The sequence below is a fragment of the Dinoponera quadriceps genome, unplaced genomic scaffold (assembly GCF_001313825.1).
Source record: "Dinoponera quadriceps isolate SergipeBrazil2010 unplaced genomic scaffold, ASM131382v1 scaffold7323, whole genome shotgun sequence".
Taxonomy (NCBI): Eukaryota; Metazoa; Arthropoda; class Insecta; order Hymenoptera; family Formicidae; genus Dinoponera; species Dinoponera quadriceps.
In genome coordinates, this window is record NW_014561182.1 from 365 (window position 1) to 10,000 (window position 9,636).

The following is a 9,636-nucleotide window of genomic DNA, read 5'->3' on the forward strand; positions in this document are numbered from 1 at the left end:
CTTCTGATGTCGCCGAATCAGTGATGTATGACATACGCGTTCGACGGCGGACCCTTGTGAAAATAATTGTACAACGACGCGTCTCGCATCCGGAGTTTAAAAATTAAAATTTATCTCGCAACGTTGGCGTTTTTCCTCTTCTCTCCGCTGGAAGTACCGATATCCGGCGATGTTTGAATTGTTATCGCGGCAACAGCTGCGTACGGACGACGTTCGATGAGTTATTGCTTGCGGCGGCCGGCGCGCTCGACGGCGTCGTCGATTCATCAACGATGAATTTTTACGCACATCAAAAGAGGAGCTCGGCAAACCGGACAAATCGGCAGTCTCTTGGAGCAAGGCACGCAGGAATTCAAATGACGACATTGCAGATAAAGAACGTTCGAAGTTCGCGTTAGACAAATGACGCTGCGTTCGCGGCCCGTGTTTCCGTTTTCGTCGTCCGCGTTGTCGTCGTTTTCTTCGTCGTTGCTGCTGCTACCGTCGTCGTCGTCGTAAAATCTGGACACCGTTGAGTTGTTATCGATGCGCTGCAACTCGCTCTTATACTTGTTTCCGAATACGAGCGTGCTCCGAGTCGGAACGAACGAAACTCGCTCTCTCGACGTCAGCTTTGATTCAATCCAGCAATTTTTTCCTCACGTGCAGCGTCTTCGTGCGTTCGATCACGTCGCCGCAAGATTTGGCGAACGACCTCAAAGTATCAGCGTAGCGTTTGGAGCGTGCCGCAATCTATTTTCGTACGAACAGCCACGATGACATTGCGATAAAATGCGACGACGACGATAGTACTGACGACAAACATCCACGCAGCCCGGTCGATTTGTCCGACCTCGCGTTTCTCAGTTTGATAATGAGGCTCGGTATCGGATCTAAATTCGACGAGATAGCTTCATCGCGCGTACTCAACCACTCGTCCGTCGTTTCGAACTTGTCGAAACTTTGTTCTGCGGATTTTATCGTTCAGCTCGTGCGACATACTGACGTTTCGTATAATTTGATGTTTCGTTATACGATGAATAATGAAAGAAAATGAATAAAAGGGAAATAAGAACCATAGTGTTTTTTGGTAATTTTGACGTATAAATTTATATTTACACGTAAAAAGATATATACCCTCCCGCGCAAGTGCACCGACGCAGAACTCGATAATAACTGAAGAACATGCGATTGCGTTCCGATAATAAATGTATTATGAGGGGGGGGGGGATGTAATATGGGGGGAGACTGCGCAATGTGTTGGTGGGGATAGGTAGACCGCACCGCACGGTCACACGTTCCTCATGTTCTTTTGTGCGCACGTGAACAAGAGTCTCTTGTGAACGTGAAGTTTAATTTAAAATAACACAACGGTGCATTAACAATAACACAATTATTCTTCAATTTATTACTTCCTTGAAGGAGTACAATACACGCGTGAGAGTTCCGCGACGCACTCACTCTCAGAAACGTTAACAAGAACTGAAAGTGTGAACGCAAATACAATAACACTCGGTAAACTTTGTAAATACCGCACGCAGTTATTATAAAAAAGTATTTCAATAGATAAATTACTATTGATGACGAGCAATCGATAACGAGTAGCACGATCACGAATATGTCCTGTCACGAGTTATGCAGAAACGTACTGAATCGGATTCAGAAGTTCCCGAGGATGTTTCGCTTTCTTTTTTAATCTCGCGTTTCTAAGACACGAAAATATCAATACAATAAAAGCAAAATAACGCGCGTGCCTAGCGACAGCCGACACGATGTTGTCAGCTAATCACAAACAATCGAGTCTCGCAAGCGACAATATATCGCACGTATCACGGGTGTACCGTGTGGCTCGCAACATCTTTCGATAAATGAACCATTGATCCTTTGGAATGCAATGCGGAACACCGAAATCGTACAAACCAGCGACATTAGCGATCGCTCGCACCGTATTAAACGGGCACGCGCAATCGCAAAAACTAGGTTCACGCAACGCGGCGTTGAATTCGAGAGATCCCCCCCTCCCCCCGCACACCCGCTTTCAATCTTGAAAGTATTTGTACAATTGCACGCATTGCCATATGGCTGCTCCTAACTCGTATATCCAACGAGGATAGTGTACTCGCCAGCCCGTACGTCGCATCGGCCCTTTTCTCCGATCTTTCTATCATTTTTATCATCCTCCTCTTCATCTTCGTCATTGTCATTCGCGATCGTAGAGCGAATCGCGCAAGCGTTTTCATCGTCGCACGAGCAATGGGCGCCAAAATGATCGCGACACAACAGAGTACAATCAACGTCGGTAGTGCAGAAACGAGTGACCGTGGCGCAATTGACGGAAGACGCCGCGTTCCTTCTGTCCGTCGCGGCGTACGGTTCGGCGGCATTCGCAGAAAGCGCGCTTGTCTACTTCATTTCAACGCGACGTCGAATTTCGCGTCGCGTCGATTCGAGGATCGCACCGACCATTGCGATAACTCGATCATACAGCACTCGATCAAAAACAACGCGAATGCGAATATCAGATACAACAACATATTATTCCATGCGAACTTTTTTCTTACTAAACAACGAAAGATGTTTTGCGAACAAACGAATCGCCGCGCCGGCGATATGATCGAAGGTTCGACGAGCGACAGACTCGAAATAACTCCGTACGGGATCGTTGCTTCCGCCACAGTTTCCTGTTCTCCCAACAACACGGCATAGCGACAAAACCAGTGACCACGAAATAGGTTTCAACGAGTCCGCATCGACGACGTTGCTATTGTTGTTGTCAATTTCCACCGAGGATATGGTCCTTCCGTTGACGCGGCGAAACCAAGACGATGACGACGATGATGACAATCATACGGCATTGCAAGAACATGTAATCGTATCCCCACGAATTGTATCCGAGCAGAACGCAGGTGAGTCTGATCGCGTCTTCCGGTTTGTCCAATTTGTACATTCGAGCGAGGAATTAATTGGTGCGCAGAGTCTTGATCGCTGTTACCAGCAACACACGCTCGTCGTTGAACAGCAAAACGTGAGAGGATGGACCGATCCGTCCGCGCAAAAGGGCCTCCAGTTCGATCTCCCGATGTCGCAAACGCCCAGCGTCGTCGATCGACGCGTACACCATGACAATGGACAAATAATGATCTTCTATTTCGTTGGATTTTTGCATCAACGACGGTATATGCACCGTGATGGCTATGGATGACAATTTCTGATCTTACTCCGTGCCTCGCGGGATCGTATTGTCGTTGGCGGCCATAGTTTCGATATCGTACGACACCACGAGTATCTCGCTCAGCGGATTCGTCGGAATGCCCATGGAAACGATCTCGCGATCGGTCAGACAAACCAAAATCTATCCGCGATTCTCGTCTATGCGTCACCAGGAACACAACTCGAATCTCGCGTTCAGATCTATGATCCTCCCGTCAACGTCTTCATCGGAAACATCGCGCATTGTTACCGATGACGCTGTTGTTTCGTCGTGATAATCCGATCTTCGCGCGTAACACGCAAGCGCCATCTCGAACGCGGCGTCGTCCGAAACCGCAAATAACAGATACTCTTCTGACGAAGCTGTGCCGTTGTCGCGCAGATAACGTCAGGCCGCGATTTTGGCGGCGTACCACTCAAAACAGAATCTGTACAACGTAAAGTCCGATCGAGAACTCCACAATAAGTGTTCTATCGTCCATCGCGCAGTGCCACGAACTCGTTTGCGAGAAATCAGATTGCATCCACCGAGAAGATTTATCGACAATGCAAAATTTATTCTTTTGCACAATATAGACGCGTTTCCGGACGAAATGGCGACGAACAAGACCGGACACCACTGTATGGCGACGTTCACTTGCGAGCACAGTCGTCTTGTTCGATTTCTGGAACATGACACTTTCTTGTACTCGAGAGCATCGATCAACAGGATATTAGGCGCGTTTGCGTGCGTTATTACGTTCGCGGACGCCGCCATTGCCGCGTGCTTTGAATTTTCGCCGATGTTCGAACTTCTGTTTTCGTCTCTGTAAGGGAAGCTCACTCTCAAAGGAAACAATACTCGCGACGACGAAGACATGATGACGTCGTTACCGTTGATGAAATTGCTCCTGTTCGCGGCTCTGCTTTCGACAACGACGAAAAACCTCGTTCATTCCGCCAATGGGGCGGTTTCTCTACTGGAAAAAACGTGGGAGATGATATCGAAAAAGTACGGCCTGACAAAGACCGAAGCGTTGGACGAGGTGTCGAACGATCACTGCTTGACCTATCATGTGGAATCTTCGACAGGGTCGGACGTATATATAGTGGACGATCGAAGGAAGCTTTTTTCTTCCCTCAACGAATCGCACGGATATTACACAGCGAGAATCACCAACGAACGAATGGTGAAAGACATTCTGGTCGTGCTGTTCGCGCGAGCGGTTCACGCATGGCTCGGTCGTCTTCCGGACCTGTCACAGTGGACGAATAATGTGTCGAAGAACGTATCTCCGAGCGAGATTTCCGCGATGTCGTTGATCGAACGATCCGTCGACGACGATGTCAGTTATGCCACTCCCTTCGTGAACGGAACGTACTCTCCACCTTTGTGTCGCGTGAATCGACGCACGTCTAATTTGATATTGAGATTCAGCAAAGAGTCGTCGGAGTCTATTCTCGATACGAAGCTTACATGCGACCGTGAGTCATATAATTAGTTCGTTCGTTATCGTGGTACGTAATGATTACTCGATAACCCGCTAATTTGGCCGGTGTTCTGATCAACGAATTAAACAAATAGTACGATCGTCCCGATGAAGTCGCCTCCTCGCCGCAATTAGCCGCGAATACCTTTGAATCACGAACCGCGATATTGGAACGACCGAATATAAAATACGATTACGACATCGGCTCGTCCGATTTCGTGTCGGTGCAGATGGCTCTCGTGCACGAAGCGAGACATTATCTGTTCAATTTCAAGCACACCGTCGATCGCGAAAGTGTCATGAACGTCGATCATATGACGAATTTTTGCACCACTGAAGACCTGTTCGCATGCGACGAATCTAGCATTGGACCGATCGACGCCGATGCTATGAGCGATCTGAACGCACAATTGCATTTTTGGCCCCGCACTTACGAATTTTTACGAAGAACGAACGCGACGCGTAAAAGCACGATTGAGCGCGTAGTAGCCTGGCGTCACCACGTGATGAGAATATCTATGTGATTGCTGCGCGTCAGCACTCGTATGAACAATTGGTTGATAACGAATCATTGATTGTCAGTGTGGATCCTGTACAAAAATTACCAATTTCTGGTAATATTCGCAACATAGTTCGTATGCTAGTGGCCAGAAGAACGTGCGACACGAAGAACAAATAGAAGGCTAGCAGAAACGCGCACAAACGATGACTCGTTTGCTCGCCACCGCTGGACATTATTTATTTTATTTATAAACGACGAATCAAACACTTATTGATAATTGTCGAAATAAACATTTTTGAACGGTCGTCCGCTGTGATCCATAATCAACGACCTCTCGCTATCTTGCAATTGGCACAACTTGTGAAAGTCTTTCTCGCTTGCGGCGAGACGTTGCGACGGCGCCGACGACGACCCCATTTTCGCTGCTGCTGCTATGAATTTTTCCTCATCGCAAAAATCGAATTGTTCGTCTTTGTCTCCCTTGTCGTTTTTGTCTTCCTCGTCGTCTTTGTCTATGGCTTTTTCATCCGTACAAATGGCGGGAAGAGAAACGCAGCTGCTTCCGCGATAATCCCATATATCGTTGAGATATTCTTTCTTAAGCTTTCCAATATGGCCGCCACTCGGCTTTCGTGCGATTCATACTCTCGCGTGGATATACCACTATATTTCTATCGCACGACAGACATCTTTCTATACGAGTGTATGTATCGTCTATAGAGTGACGGATATCACGATAGTCGGATAACCAGTCGCTCTCTTTGAAGCGAATATCGAATATTCGTCCGCCGGCGAGAGATCAACACGTGGAATTTCATACGAACCGCCGAGATCGATATCATCATCGTCGTCTTATATCGACACTCAGACACGTGTACGTATCTGTAATGTGGCCGTCGATCATTATCGTCGTCGCAGATAGTAGAGATTCACGCTGGTATGACTGGTGATCGTTCGATACAATTGGTCTACTGTACTTCGAATTACTTCGGTCGAGGTCGTTCGGAGGGGCGAATGTTACTGTGTTACGATTGCACGGACAAGGGGCTGCGCGACATGGACCGTCAAACCCGTGAATTTTTTCTACCGTTCACCAATTGCGACACGATATTTCCATTCGTATGTCAAACTCCGTTATTATGGTTTTCGACAATCGGTCTGTTACTAGGTATGGCTATTTTTTGTGTTTCGAGATAAGCCCCGCGAGTCAATGCGTCGTCGGTCATTCGTCATACGCCTTCCTGGTAACAACCACCGTTCTTACATACAATTTTTTCGCCTATTTCTGTTTCGTGCTCGCGCTAGCATTCGTTCTGACGGTATTGTACAATCGAAAAGAGAGCTGCGACGACGACGACGACCGCGAACGTTCGCGATGCGTGCTTCGCAAATGCGATCAATGGTCATCGTCGCCGTACTTATATCGCGTCAATATCGACGAGACCAAACGTTCGAGAGCAATCACGTAGAACAATTTTCCATCTGGCAAGTATTCTCTATAGCGCTGCGCGTTGTGCGCGTACAGCTTGAAGTATTCGTCCGTCTCTGGATCTACGTTATTATCTCCGTCGTTGGAACGAGCGTCACGTTGTTGTTTTTCATCATTAGAGTCATATTCCACACGGGCCATGCAACTGTGAGAACTTCTTCGCCGCCGCCACTCGATTGTTATCGGCGGCGGCTGCGGTCGCACGTGATGACGAGACGGCGTTATCGTCGACGTGGAGTCCATGCACGGCGAACGTCACGTTCATTCGCGCAATTTCCGTAAACAGGTCGATCGCTTCAACGAGAGCTCAGGTGTTTCGAAAGAAAATTTCGACTCTTTCTTTACCCGCTCGCGCGTTTCGACGAAACGACGTCGCCGATATCACGCGTTTAATTTCTCGCTCAATAGTCTCACTATTATTATCACTATTTACAAAGACACCATCTTGTCGTCGTCGTACCACCGCCGCCATCGTTGATGACTATTTGTCGATACAATTCCGAACATCGTGCGTATTCGTACAATTTGTAATACGATGCGCGAGCGTACTCGTTGCAGAATCTCAACAGAGCCCAAAATTCGATGTTTTTTGCACTCCGTCGCGCATCACGTTATCGTAATCGTGAATGAAAACCGATTCGATAACTGCGAAACATCGCGCGGCGTAATCGTCGAAAAAGCAAAAACATTCGAGAGAAGCGCCGGCCGTCGACGAAGCTGCGAACAAAGAATTCGCGGCTCCGCTGACGTTCGACTTGTATCTGCTTTTTATACGCGCGCGTTTCGCACGTTCGTTGTTTTTCATCGAGTGTCATCCACTTTCTCGATCGATGAGAACACGTTTTCTCGACGCGGTGGTGCGATTCACCATGATCCGCTCGCGTTCGGCTCTATCGGCGGTGCGCTCGAACGAACGTTCATTTTGAAACGACAGCGCAGAAGCGTGGCTGTTTTCAGCTCCGATCATCAAACTGGCCACAATCAAAGCGCCAAAATTATCATGGCTTCGCCGTTGTTGCATCGACCGAGACGACGACGCGATAATAGCGTTATCGTCGCCGCTGCCGACTATCATCACGTCGTCGTCGTCGTCGACAGTAGCCGCCGTCGCGACATTATGTTTGACGGAAGAAGTTCCGATCGCTGTCGTGGACACAAGATCTCGACGGGATCCGAAATCTCTCGTTTCCGTGTGTCGAATGGTCCTTTTGTTCATAATGCGATCTTTACCTCTGCTAATTACTCCGTCGTCCAAACCGAGTCGTTCAATCTATCGTGAGAATTCTTCGCAACAATTCGTCGTGTCTTTCAAATTCTGACGAAGGCGCGCGACGATCTCTTTGTTTACTGTGAATTGAACTATTCGTAGAAAAAATAACGACAACGGTCGTTCTAACGTTTCGAAATCGTGGTTTTCTCGTCGCGGCCAGGAACGGTGACATTGGCGCTATCGTACGGAAGATCTCGAAATCTCCAGTGGATGATCGACAGGATTCCACCGTACGTCGTCTTCAACGACAGTGGTAACCGACGGTTCGAAGTCTTCCGCCACTCGGATTCTAAAGAGCTGTCGCGCAAAAATATCATTCGCCGACGCGTCGCTCCAAACACCGCCGCGTCGACGCAAGGACCGGTGATGATTTGGATCGTCGCTTCATATTTTCGCCAATAGATAGTTGTTCCGTTTCTCTCTATAAAATATTCAATGAAACGCGCAGTTTCGACAATGAACGCAGAACGACGAGACGCGTAGTGCGTGATAAATCATGAAAAAAATGAAGACGCGAAACGGAAGAGGAAATATGTTTTCTGCGCCCGGATTGCAAGACAGAATTGAAACAGAGTTCAGACGAAGATTCGATGACGATGCGACTTCCCGACAATACTTTAGTTTTGACCGAGAAGAATTAACGAGGTCGGTGGGAAAAGACGCCTCGATGATATACGCCTGGCTGTTTCGCGATAAGAACGGCTATCGTCACCACTATCGAGATGAAGAAAAAAGACACCACCGTGTGAAGAACAGAGCCTGCTCTATATCGATGGATTCGATAATACGCGATATATTGTTCAAGGAACGTCGAGCTCGCGGTCGTTCTCGATCCGACCTAGTGGTTCACAATGCGCGAATCTTCGTGAACTGAACGCCGCCTTGAATAGAAACGAATGCGTGACTCACGCGCCTTTGTCCTTCTTCCGATTTTGCGTGTTTCTCAGCGCCGTTCGCGATTTACCGTGCGAAACTACTTTGTCCTTTTGTCTGTCGGAGACTGTGAGAATGGCCGACCTCGTAGATCGCGCCGCCCAAACCATAGCAATGCGGCGAAGGAGGCGGTGCGAGTGGTGTGAAACTTCGCTTATTGCAACCTTTCGAATCGTACGACGAACTTACGATGCCGCTTTATCGTCTACTAGAATGGATGGATTGGACCTTTAGTACAAATCAATACTTTGTAAATTATTACGACAATGAAGCAGACGCGGCGATGACGATACGCGAAGCAATAAGCCATCACGGTTTGTTGCGAGCGAAGCGAACGCTCGATCACAGTTTGGCCGAAGTAAATGAAATAAATTGCAAAGTAATCATCGGTACGGTGTTGCGCAATGTACGCGACGTGGCGCATGAAAACGCGTCGATTCTGTTCGCATTCACAAGTTTTGTTCGCGGTTCCAGATTAATCGAGATCGAATGGTTTCTCATGCACCTGATGCGCTGCGAAGCTGCTTGGTGTGGAAACAACGAACTCAACGTCATCGTGCGCAGATTGCTGAGTTCGGATCGTCGCGGTGTTGAGTCATTCAATCGCTTCATCCCTCCGCCGTCACTGTGGACAATCCGACGCAGGACAAAATATTATCTCTGAAGAAATTATTGGCCCACATCGACAGAGTGGACGTGATCGCCGATCTTCTCGCCGGATCGCACTGTCGTTGTCAGATTCATTACAGCATAATGGATAGTTTTGTTACGTATCACGTGAGAT